General features: G+C 39.8%; 1 protein-coding gene across 4 annotated transcripts in view; it reads left to right on the top strand.

Moving 5' to 3' along the window:
* Positions 1-13,440, top strand: part of ARID1A (AT-rich interaction domain 1A) — a 66,600-nt gene that overhangs the window by 2,156 nt on the left and 51,004 nt on the right. The window lies entirely within an intron of this gene.

Genomic DNA, 13,440 nt, shown 5'->3' on the forward strand with positions numbered 1-13,440 from the left:
TGCCCTTGTTACATTGTACGCGAAACAAAAGAGGAGGCAGTGGCATTTTGCTTGTACCTTGGATTTATTTTGCTTGTTATGTTTTATGCAGCCTGAAATAGATTCTGTGTTGTTAGAACAGTAGCTGAGTTTTTCTCTACAATGGGTTTGCTGTTTGTTTTGGTTTTGTGACTTTCCTGATGGTATAAATGACTTCTTTGATGGTTCTGAAGATGCATTTGTCTTGAGTAATTTTCACCCTGTTCACTTTGCAGAATTGAAATTAGTTTACTGGGCTTTTTATTGAGTGGCAAATGTGGGGTCTTTAAGGGAGGCGGTAAGAGAAAACTTTTTAAGAACTGAAAGCTTTCTGAGAATTTCATATTAGGTTTAAATGTTCTGTTTTAAGGGAGGCTGGCCTCATTCTTTGTTGACATGTTGTATCTTGTTAACTCTTTTGTTAATTGAGCTTTGGGAGAGCAGCGCAACCTAAACATAAGCTGACATCTTTCATGATCTTGAGAGAGGGGCTTTCTCCTGAGGCTTGGTTTGGTGAAATTTATCACTGGTACCTGGAATATCAAAAAGGCTAGTTTTCTGTTTTGTCACCTATCATTTTAGAGCTTTGAAATAATGGCTGACCAGTTTTTTCTTTGCATTATGTTCCTTTTTTTTTTTCTTCCAAGATAATAAGATACAACCTTCAATGATACTTAAGATTTGCTTAGAAATTACAACTTTGAGGTACATTTTTATACATCCTTTTATTTTATTTTTTTGTTCTTCCCTCTTCATGTTCTGTCTTCAGTGCTTTGGCTCTGAATATTGGGTATTCTGTGGAATCGTGTATCTTTTCATAGGAGAAAGAATCCCTTCATGTCCTCACTTCCCAGTTGTACCTTTATGCAAAAACATTTTATTCACTTTGTGTGGCCTAATCAGCTGTATTCCCTCCTCATCCTAGAGCTGCTTTTTTACTTTTCCATTGAACTTGGAGTTTTGAAAATAGTTGTGTTAGATGGCAGGTTTAGAGCTCTGTGCCTTGACTCCATGTCTTCCATGATATTTTACATTTGGGCAATAAATATGGGAATTTTAAATTGGATTTCTAGTGTTAGGATAAGCTTTGTCTTAAAAAAATAGAACATCTTGTCTCTGAGTCGTTCTGAAGTCTATACCTCTTTTCCCTCATTTCTTCCCTTTTTTTGGGGGGGGTACTGAGAAATTTGCCTTTCTTAATCTATTAGAAGAAATAATTTGGGTTAAGTCAAGGCTCATTAAAATAAAAAATTAATTTGAATTCTGCTGGTTTGAAGGCATTCAGGCAAACTCTAATTTTTTTATTAAACCAACTTTTGCCGTATAGTGATTTGTGTTTTTCGGTCATTAAGCAAATATTTGAGCACTTCTTATGTGCTAGGCATTATGTGTGCTTGTGCAAAGTGGTAGGAAAATAGATACAGTCCATTTGGAAACTTGTCTGTCCTGCCTTTGGGTGAGTTTTCTGATTCCCTTTTAACATCACCAGAACTAGCACTTCAGGCAACATAGATGCCTGTTCAATTTCAGTTCAATTGCTTGAACTGAACTCAGAGACTCAGAGAATGGGTTGGTGAACATTTACTTGTGGAGGGACAGTGCAACTATAAGTTCTGTGGGCTGTATATCTGGATGGGGGTTGTAGGTGGATAGATTTTGTTCTGAATTCCTTCTTGCTACTTAAGGGTAAACCTCTTGTCAGACCATGATGCTGAAATAACATTCTTAAAAATAAGAGGGTTTTGCTCCATCCCCTTCCTAACTCAGCTTGGATTAAGAGTATTTTGCAGACTTGATTGGCACAGCTAAGGTGGTAATGTTCTCATCTGATTCTCTTTATGAAATAAAGATAGGTGTGTGTATTGTGGCTATGTCTTTTTCACAGGAGCTGGGAAAATCCCAGCAGACAAAACTACTTGTGGAAAGGGACAAAGTAGTGTTATATCCCAAAGTAGTGAATCTTGCTACTGATGAAATACTTTTCAGTCACATATGCACTTGAACCTCTACTGTGCCTTTTAACTTGGGATGATTTTAGCTATAGTACCTTGAGAGTAGTACTAGCTCACCAAAGTAAGAAATGAAATAGAATATGTAGTCCAGGATCAAGGTGGATTTGATTCTAGAAGTTTGGCTGTTATTTTCTGCTATGGAAATATCAAATGATATTTCTGACTTCTGGGAAACAAATACTGGAATCCTGGACTTATTGTGGGAATGCCTACTGGCAGAAATTCTGGGCTGGCTGAAATACAGAACTCTTGGACCTCTCTCAAGTAGGAGGGACCAGGAAAACCACACTGAGACAGTACTTAGTTGTGAGGGCTTCATGTTTCTCTACTGTGCATAAGGGAACTAGGGGTGATGGGAGTTGGGATGGTGAAAGAAGAGAGAAAGCATCCAGGACCAAGGTTGACTTCTTTGTGTTGGGCCCTCCAAAGACATGTTTAGGTTTCTTTAGTTGTGTGTGACAGAGTAACCATGACAAGTGGTACCTGCTGTAATGAGATGTCTTGGATTGCATTAAACATTCATATGTTGAGTTGACTCCTGTACGATGTGATGTCTAAAGTAGGCCTTTCACAAGAGTTAGTGAACTTTTTTTAAAATGTGGAAATAGGCTAACAAGGTTAATGGTCAGGGGTCTTTCCCATCCCTACCCCACCGAAGGTTGTATCGATTGTCTTCATATCTCAAAATTCTAGAAGCAACTGAAGCATGCAAATATGGCTAAAATGTGATGTTTAAAATTGTCACTGAATAGTTCTTCCCTGCCAGTGAGCTGGGATACCTTAGTCTCTGAAATGGAGTCCTGATGCCCATGCCTTTGTCTCTGGGTTTTTCCTTGTGTAGATTGGTCATTATCATAACGGATGCACATCGACTTGTGTGTGGCATAGTGGTGAGGGGTAAAGAGCTCAGGACTCAAGGAAGAGGAGGCTTTGGCTCTACGTGTAGCTCGGGATTGAGCTGTGTGACTTTGGGCAAGTCATTTGCCTTCTCTGTTTCATTTTCTTTTCATCAGTAAAGTGAAGTTGGTGAACTGCATGACCTCCCTCTCTCTGTTACACATCTGTCTGCCTCCATACCTGGCTTGTTACGAGTGCAGTATCTTCTTGTACTTTTATCCGTAGGGGTCTTGAGACCATCTTTCTTCCCTTGGGCTCGAGGAACTTGGGGCTGTTTTCTCCTGGGGATTTAAAGGCACAGGCTCTGAATGAACAGTTGGGTGCCATGGTGGTACATAGCTCTTTATAGAAAAAGCCCTATCAGACTGTTTTGCCCTGAAACTGCTAATCTGTTGGTCATTAGTCATTCCACTTGGTTGGTGGTTTTAAAACACTAAACAGTAATAGAAAAATTAGGCAGACTTCATTAAGGCAAGACTTGAAAAATAATTGCTTCAAAATCTCCAGGGAATTTTAGGGGTAGGTTGGGGTGGAGTGAGGAGTGGATATTCATAAGTTCAACATTAACACTCTGCTTCATTTTTGGGGATAGGAAAGTGGGAAGAGGTAGCATTAATCTCTCTAGACTCTTCTGGTGTTTGGGCAGGTCTAGGTCTGGTTTGGGCAGTTAATTGGTTGTAATCTGAGTGCCTAAACTTGCCCTGTAAGTTTTGCTGAGCTGGGAGCAAAAGTTTCTGAGACTGGAACAGGAAAAGCTAAGCATCTCAGGATCAATTTCATAGCTGTATTGCTTTTTCTTATAACCCTTGTTTTATAAACTATATAGTATGGTTTGCAAGTGGTCCTGAAAATACTGTTCTTTCTCTTCTCTAGTACATCTGAATTTCCATTCTTCCTCCCTCTGGCTTAGTTCAGAAGTGTAATTTAGGCATATTAGAGATGTGCTAGAAGGAAGCTTCCCTTTATAAAGGAGGAGAAAATGTAGAGGGAAAGGTATTTGATAACTCTCGGCTTGACACAGCGGCTTCTTCTCTCTGAAGGAACCAAATGTTTCAGAGCTTTGTGTAAATACTTGCTGAGCTGTCAATATGTACCCAGGAGGTTTCTGTAGTAAGATGTAAACGGCTCTATAGAATGTTTGACAGGCAAATTAATAAACAGTTTTCAAGCAAAGATAATGCTAGTCTCTTCTCATGTGGTGGAATAAAATAACATTGGAGAAAAAGACTTGGGGATAGGAGAGAGTGTAGTGCTGTGGGATAGAGAGCATAGAGATGAGAGATGATCTCAGAGATCTGAAGTAAAAAGATGCTGCCTTGGAACAGAAGCCTCCATGACCCTGGCTTCATTCTAAGTTCAGGACGTGTGGAGCCCTGTTCAAAATGATAGCATTTTCAGAGTGAAAAAAAAACCCCAGAAGTTTGGAAAGAAGGCCCTAAGTTTCAGTAGTGAGGTAAGTGTGCTCCAAAAGCTTCTTTTATGAGACTTTGAGTTTTTAAAGCCTTGTTCTTTCAGAAAGGGTTTGTTGTTTAGTGAGATGTTTCTAGGGTTGGGTTTGCATTTTTGGAATACCAAAAAGCAGAAAAAAAGATACTGAACTTCAGCATCATCTTTAGCCTGTTCTGATGTGTCTCTCAGGATTATAAGCTCACTCCAATGGCTGTGTTTATTTGTATACTTTCTACTGGACTCCTTTTGTGCATTATCCGTACATGTAAATTAATATCCCTAGTTTCTTGGGTCAGTTCAAAGTCCAAATGTTTGGGGACTCACAGAATCCTGCCTAAAGGGTTATGTGGGTAGATCCAGTGTTTGTTTTTGATCGCCATTTTAGGATTAAAAATATCTCTGAGTTCCTTCAGTGAAACACCCTTTTTATGCAGGAAGAAGTATTGTAGCTGTCTGCCTGTGGAACTCTGCTTTGTTAGCTTTTTGGGATGACCAGATTTACCTTCACAAAATCCCTTTTTAAACTAAATCCACTGGTTCTGATACCAGTTTTCTTCACAACAAGTGCTTTTTAGACCACAGTCTTGGTAGTGCCTTTTTAAAAGACTGAACATAGTACTAGGGAATATGCATGTAATTATGGCCCTGATCATTATTTTTAGGTTCAACTAAGTTACCAAAGCTTGTTTTAAAGCAAAATACAAAAAACTGACATTGGTTGCCCATGCCTTTTCCAGTATGGTGGTGGTGAGGGCATTAGAACTTCAGACTTGTTGCTGAGATCATGATTTCTAGCTCAGAGAGATCTGGAGATTTAAATGGGGGTGGAAGTAGTCCTCTGTGAACATACTGATGAGGTATTAGCAAGGGACTTAAAAGGTAGAGTCAGTATCAGCTTCAGAGAAATCTCTCTTTCTTGGGAAAACATGCTTCTGTGCATACATCTGGAAAACTTGCAAAGCAAGGTTTTATAAATGGATGTAGACTATACTAAGTATATGAGAATCCAAGTGAATGAATCCAAGAATATGGAGCATCAGAGATGGGCAGGGTTAACCTGGGACAGCTTTTCAGGGGCAGAGATTTGTAAAGCTAAATTTAGGTTCAAGAAGGGGAAAGTTAAAATACTAATTTACTTTCTCATAACACTGTTCTGAGTTCTATGGGCTTTATAGAATCCAAATTACACATCCATTCCAGACCAGTTTTTTCATTCCAGTGACTTTGAGAATTTGGACTGTAACCATAAAATTCCATGAAAGAGAGTGGTTCCAGGGTCTTAGTGGTTCCTGTGGTTATGTGGGGCCTTCAGTACAATCTGCCAAGTTCTTGGCCAGTTCAGGGGTTCTTTTATAGTAATTTTGGGTTTGAAAGTTCATGTCACCTTCAGAGTTGTGTGCCCTGGACAACTCTGCAGTGACAGTGGTTCAGTGTTGGTTGGAGAGTCTGGGTGTTTTCTTTTTTTTGCCAAAGTTAATTGACCTTTCTTAAACAAAACAAGAGCCGTGAAGTGCCTGTTGGGACTCTTAGGCTACTGCTATTGAAGAGTTGGGAGCTGTGCTCAAGCTGAGTTGCTTGGATCAGACCTTATACTGAGGGTTGATGGTGGGTTAAGCCTGCACATACGAACAGTTGGCCCATCTGTTCACAGAAATGGCCTTTGATACTGTTTTTGATTAGGTTGGCTGTGGCCAAGAAGCTCATAAATAAATGCTTCAAACACATGTTTATTCCTTATGGGAGCCTCTGAAATGTAGTGGTTGAGGTTTCTTGTTATCTGATGGTCCGTGTGCGATTGGACTTAACATAATTTCTGGCACTTCTTATGGACTGTAAGTGGATGCTTTAACAGCTCAAGATGCATGGAGTGTCCAGTGCCAGACTACTATATGTTGCTTCCACCTGGAAGAGAACTATTGGTTATGCTGTTCCAGTATAGAAGTATGGAGTCTTGAATATAGATGCTAGCTTAGAATGATCTCTTCCAACTTATTTTGCCTTACTATTCTGGCATTTTGCAAAAGTGAGTTTCCATCAACTCAGATGTGGCACAACAGTTCGTCTGCCAAGGACAGCAGGTGTATGGGGGGCTTGAGATGAACTCCTTAGTCCAGATTTTAGAGGAATCCAAGTTAGAGTGAATGTTGACTTAACCACCTTGAGCATTCTTCTCTGCAATTGTTGCTCCCTCTATTTAATTGGATGGAATCAGTTTTTATTGAATGTTGAGTGAACATTTATTTGTATTTGTTAGTCACTTGTGCATACTAGAAGATGGTCTTGGGACAGGTTGAGTGTTTATTTCTCAGTGGCGTCTGCATTTTCTAAGGTTGTACTGCAGTGGGAAGAAGTCTAATGCCAAGAATGCATTTCAACATGCTGCAGAGTAGGAAATTTGATCCCTAAAATCTTGACTTAGTGTTGGTTATGGTACATATCAGAAATCACTCAGTAATCCAGGACAGATTTTTGTCTCCATCCAGGAAGTTGATGTTCATATGCAATACTAAGGGGTTTTGGGCACTGGGACTGCGTGCTCTGTAGGCCCAGAGTGCTGTTTGCATTGCCACCCATATGAAGAAGAAACGTGTTGGGTGCTTTTTTTTTTTCTTTCCTCTCTCTCTTGCACTTGGGCTTCCTTCTGGCTTCTTTGCTTCTGGGTTCCCAAGTCTGCAATGTTAGATATTAGACTTCCTTCTCTCTTGGCACTAGCACATTTATGATTTTCTGTGGCTCATCACCAGCAGCCAAGATTTTTGTATGCTCTTCCTTCTTAAACTTGTTAGCTTTCAGCTTACTTGTTTATAGACATCTCTGTTAAAAAGAACTCCTCCTTCAAGATCTAGCACCAGCATGATGGCAGCAGGGGAGCTTATGGGTTGGTGTGATACCAGTGATTTAAAAACCTATTTGCTGTGTGCTTGGTAGTTTTATTTGGTCTCTGGTTTTCCTTAAGGTCACAATTTGCTTGCTGGGCAAGAGTGCATCTGGGTCCAGCTGTTTACTCTCAACTGACTTGTGCCTGGTGTACTTTGACTTTAAGAAAAGTGTGAGTTCCACCACGTGGTAGGGGATTGAAGGCTACTTTGTGCTGGGTGCTTCCATTCAGAGGGAACAGATATGTCTTTGGGTTCTTCTTGCCCAGTGATTTCCCCTCTCTTGGGTAGACTTCATTATGGCTTTATGTTGTCCTTAGAGAACAAGTCACCTGAGCAGAAAGGCTGAGTATTAGTTGCTCTTTGTTATTACTGTGTCTTCTCTGGCGAATACAGATGGCATTTTCTCTTGCCCTTTGGACGGTATTTCATTCTGGTCCTAAGTTGGTGTAGTTCATGGGTTGGTCCAGCATTAATTTAGGAGTATGAAACACTTGATTCAGATTTGGATAACCTGCTTTTCCTCCCCATACTTCTTTTTACCTGTTTAGAAGTCTGGGCTGCCAAAGATAACTATATTATAAAGGATTTGGGGAGCAATTCTACAGATAATTTATCCACAACTTTGTCTGTGGCCAGAGATAGGCTGAGGACCTCACTGAGATGTCAATATCCAAATGACAGCATGCTGGAGTAAATGTTAATGATAACCACTGTGCATTTAAGCACTTGCTATGTGCCAAGCACTATGATTGGGTCTCTATATGAATATCCTTATTTAATCTTCAAAACCATGAGGGGTGTGTTGTGTTATTCCTTCCATTTATAGATGAGGAAAGGAAAAAAGAAGTTTGCCCTAGGACAAAAAGCTAGTAAAAGGTAGAGTTCAGATTTGAATCAAGGATGGCTGATTCTGTAGAGATATATAACACTATAAAATACTAAATTTATTTCTTCAGAATAAATTATTCAAGCACCAGGGCTTATTGGGACATGGAATAGCCTGGAACTTTCAAATGGGGTCAAAGACTGAAAAGCCCTTACTTACAACTTAACATTATACCTAGATTTCTGTCCCCTCCATCCCTTCCATTTAGAATTTTATTTAGGCTTCTGATGAATGGCCATATGATTCCCATGGTGAGAATTGCCAGCATTTGGTCCTTAGGTCCTTTCTCTTCAGTAGGATGTTTGAGAGTGGCAGTAGGAGTGGGATTCAGGCTCAAAGATAGAGTTCCTTCACTTTGATCTGAGAGTAACTTGCATTATGAAAATATTTGCAGTGATTTTACTTTCTAGAACTTGGAGCACTCACTAGAGAGGCAAGGATTACTGTCTTAATTTTCCACTTGGAGAAGATGAACAAGTAAAGGTTAAGTGCCTCACGCAAAGTTTCATAGCATAGTAAGTTCTAAAACTGAGGTTTTAGAAGAAGATCGTTTCAAGTTGGGTGACTTTAGGCAAGTCACTTAACTTCTCTGAATCTGTGTTCTCAACTGTATAATGAGAAAATATATCTACTTTTGCAGGTTGTAGTAAATATTAAGTAAGATATGTGAAAGTAATATTATCAAACAAAATTAGAACACAATTCCTGGTTGGTAGAGGCCCCTGCTTGAGAGGGGGGTAAAATTGAGTGATTAAAGGCAGTGTTAGTCTTCACTGAACTAAAAGGTATCCCATAGTTCTTAGCTACAGGTGGGTTATATTAATGCTTAAAAAAAAAACACCCAACAAATTCCATTAAGTACTTGTTCTAGTTTGAGAGAGATTAGTGCAGTGGTTCTCAGTGGTTCCTAACCATCAGCATCAGCATTATCTGTGCCCTGATTAGAAATGCAAATACTCATCTGGACCTGTTGAATCCAGCACTCTGGTGGTGTGTTCTTTTTTTTTAATTAAGGTATGATCGATATACACTCTTATGAAGGTTTCACATGAAAAAACAATGTGGTCACTACATTTACCCATATTATCAAGTCCCCACGCATACCCCAGTGCAGTCACTGTCCATCAGTGCAGCAAGTTGCCAGAGATCCACTATGTTCCTTCTCTGTGATACACTGTTCTTCCCGTGATCCCCCACACCATGTGTACTAAACATAATACCTCTCAGTCCCCTTCTCCCTCCCTCCCCACCTGCCCTCCCACACCCCTCCCCTTTGGTAACAACTAGTTCATTCTTGGAGTCTCTTGAGTCTGCTGCCATTTTGTTCCTTCAGTTTTGCCTCATTGTTATACTCCACAAATGAGGGAAATCATTTGGCATTTGTCTTTCTCTGCCTGGCTTATTTCACTGAGCTTAATGTCCTCCAGCTCCATCCATTTTGTTGCAAATGGTAGGATTTGTTTCTTTCTTATGGCTGAATAGTATTCCATTGTATATATGCACCACATCTTCTTTATCCATTCATCTACTGATGGACACTTAGGTTGCTTCCATATCTTGGCTATTGTAAAAAGTGCTGCGATGAACATAGGGGTGCATATGTCTTTTTGAATCTGAGAAGTTGTATTCTTTGGGTATATTCCAAGGAGTGGGATTCCAGGGTCAAATGGTATTTCTATTTTTAGTTTTTGGAGGAACCTCCATATTGCCTTCCACAATGGTTGAACTAGCTTACATTCCCACCAGCAGTGTAGCAGGGTTCCCCTTTCTCCGTATCCTCCCAAACATTTGTTGTTCTTAGTCTTTTCGTTGCTGGCCATCCTAACTGGTGTGAGGTGATATCTCATTGTGGTTTTAATTTGCATTTCCCTGAGGAATTAGTGATGTGGAGCATCTTTTCATGTGTCTGTTGGCCATCTGAATTTCTTCTTTGGAGAACCGTCTCTTCATATCCTCTGCCCAGTTGTTAATTGGGTTATTTGCTTTTTGGGTGCTGAGGTGTGTAAGTTTTTTATATATTTTGGATGTTAACCCCTTGTCAGATATGTCATTTACAAATATATTCTCCCATACTGTAGGATGCCTTTTTGTTTTGTTGATGATGTCCTTTGCCATACAAAAACTTTTTAGTTTGATGTAGTCCCATGAGTTCAGTTTTGCTTTTGTTTCCCTTTCTCGAGGAGATGGGTTCAGGAAGAAGTTGCTCATGCTTATATTCAGGAGATGTTTGCCTATGTTGTCTTCTAAGAGTTTTATGGTTTCATGACTTACATTCAAGTCTTTAATCCATTTCAAGTTTATTTTGTGTATGGGGTTAAACAATAATCTGGTTTCATTCTCTTCATGTTCCTGTCCAGTTTTGCCAACACCAGCTGTTGAAGAGGCTGTCATTTCCCCATTGTATGTCCATGGCTCCTTTATCATATATTAATTGACCATGTATGGTTGGGTTTATATCAGGGCTCTCTAGTCTGTTCCATTGGTCTATGGGTCTGTTCTTGTGCCAGTTCTGGTGGTGTGTTTAAACAAGCCCTCCAGTCTATTGTGTTGCATGCCCAAGTTTGAGAACTACTGTTCTTTTCTGTTCAACTGGTCTAGAGTATATCCAGATTACCTGAGGATCTTCTTCCAAATCACACCACAGGTTAATATTTCCAATGTGTCTTCCTGTTCCCATGATGTGAAAACATTATTGGATAGAGAAAAGGTTGATAGTGCTTGGGGTTGGGGGAGAAGAAAAGAAAATACTTGTGAGGTGGATCTTTTGCTGTGCAAATACAGATAAATTCTAGTGACAAAACATGTACTTTTAAAAGACTTAGGGGCTCCCTGTCTTCCATTTTTCTTTCTCCTGGCTCTTTGGTGACACAGGATGAGGATAACCTGAATATGTGGTCTTTGTTGGTTGATGATGTTGGAAAAGATCATTTTAGGATGGTGGTCTTTAAGTAGGACCGGTTGAGTAAATTGTCTAAGAAAGTGGTTCTTGAAAATGCTACAGCAGCCAGTGTTGCAGCATTAATGAAATGCTGTGATGTTTCTTCTGCTCATGATGGCCAAATGATCTGAGAAGAGGGCTTTTGGTGATCTGATGATCTCTCAGTAAGCCATTCCTAACCTCACTCCCTCTCTCACCCCCCATTCCCCAGTGGTCAGCCTGAGTTTTGCTAGGATTCCTTTCCTTGTGGTCCTTGTTGTGAAGTCTTAACAAATAAGCCCTGTCAGTGGACTCTTGACAAGTCACCCCATCTCTATAAAGTAGATGAGGTCTCTCTGAAGAGTGGACATTTGAGCCAAGACCTGTTTCCAGTTGTATGACATAATAATAATGATTGTGCTTGGCACAGGAAGTTACAGAAATCGCTAGCTAATAAACATTAACAATGCAAAGACCAAGTAAAAAACCAGTGTTCTGGTTCACCTGGGCTTTCTGAAAACCTGATTTGGTTTCTATAGCCTTTCCATCAAAAACAAGTTTCCTTGTATCCGCCCTCTTTCCCTCTTGCCTGAAAAGTGAAGCTGTGATCATTGTGACCTGGCTGCGATGAAGGCAGAGGCTTCCAGGAGGCAGTTGCTGACAGTTTGGTCTGTGATTGGATGTTTGTATTCAGATGAATACTCTAGTATGTATGGTGTCTTAGGTTCTTTGTGTGTGCATGCGTTTTAAACTCTAATCATCCTGCCTTTTAGTTTTATTTCACTGTTCTTATTTTTTTCCTTGTTCACTCCTGGTGTCTTTACTCTGTTAGTAGAATGCAAAGACCTCAGTAACTTTATCACACCAAAGCTGGCAAAATGTCTTTAAAAGGCCTGGATAACACTTTCAGATCAGCATCATTTCAGTAAAGATGACTGGTATCTGCTTACCTCTGTTAAAATGGCTTGACTAAGTAGAGGCAGGAAGTACCTTTGTCTAATAACTAATAAACAGAAGTTTCCTAAATGATCTCTTCCTCTTTTCTTTTCTCACTTTATTGTCTTTGGTCTGGAGACGGTTTCTTAGTCCTCCTTAATCTGTTTTTTTTTGGGTTCTGATGGTCCAGGACAGATTTGTAACATTCTTGTTTTTCTTTCTAGTCTGTGATTTGAATCCTCTGCTTTCCCAGTGCAGCTTCTTTAAAACCCCTACATAAAACCTCAAGTGACCAATATGTGGTCTCATTATGGTATTTTGGGTTGAAATAAAATAAGATTGAGATAGCTGGGTTCACCCACCCAGACACATTCACCAAAGGGAAATTCTGTGTGCCTTGAATAAGACAATCAAAAGAGAGTATGAGCCAAAACAGATTGTGGGGTAGGGGGTGGGAGTAGGGGTAAATTTTAGCTAGATTTGCATAGCTTATAACCATGCATCCCAATTTGATTATACTGGTCAAAGATAGCAAATAAAGAGGAGAGACAAGGTTCAGGAAAGACTTCTGGTAACTTTGGCTTAGACCCATGTATTTCTGGTATAAATAATGAAGCCAGGGTCTCCTGTATACATTTGTGTGGACAATGGCTAGAGGAGGTTGGTGCCAGTATATATACTTCTGGAGTTAAAAAAAAAAAAACCTGGAGAATTTACAGGACTTTATAGCTTTTCATTCAGGGACGCTCAGCTTAAAAAAAGAGCCTGAGGATTGGAGACACCTATACTCTTAATAAGGCTGACCATTCTTTAACTTCTTAAATTGTGCCTTTCATAGTTCAGAGAGAACCTGGGGGGACCAGGTGAAAGACTGGCATTTTTGGAAAGTGGTCCAAGGCAGCCCTAGGAATTAATAAAATAAACACAGTGGCATTGCAGCTGCTTCTCAGTGTCCTTATCAAAATGTAGGACTTGATTAATAACAGTCAGTCAAAGCATAATGACATACAGAATCCCCAATTGGATGTGAATCAAGTTCCTACAGCTCAGTAGTATGTCACAGGTACCTTTTCTTAGTATAGAAGGAAAAATTTTGGCAGGACATAAAACTGTTGCACTTTAGAGATATTTTGGATCTTTTTATATAACCCATGCAAGACCAGTCCAAGTTTAAAGTTACAGATAAAAGGAATGGGTGAAATGAAAACTTTTTAAAGAGAAAGCAGATGAAGCCTTGATGTTTTGTGGCTAGGAGCAGTTTTTGCCATTGTCTTTTTTATTGGTTCTTAAGCAGTTACCTGCAGAGCAGTTTAGTATGGAGGAGGAGGGAGTTTTAGAAACTGGGTCATAAGAACTAGGTGTGATTTAGAAGTATTGTCATTACTGAAGACAAGTTGGTATGCGCCCTCCTGGGTGAAGCCTGATTGCAAGGTTACATGACTGTGC

Source organism: Manis javanica, chromosome 4 (assembly GCF_040802235.1).
Source record: "Manis javanica isolate MJ-LG chromosome 4, MJ_LKY, whole genome shotgun sequence".
NCBI lineage: Eukaryota > Metazoa > Chordata > Mammalia > Pholidota > Manidae > Manis > Manis javanica.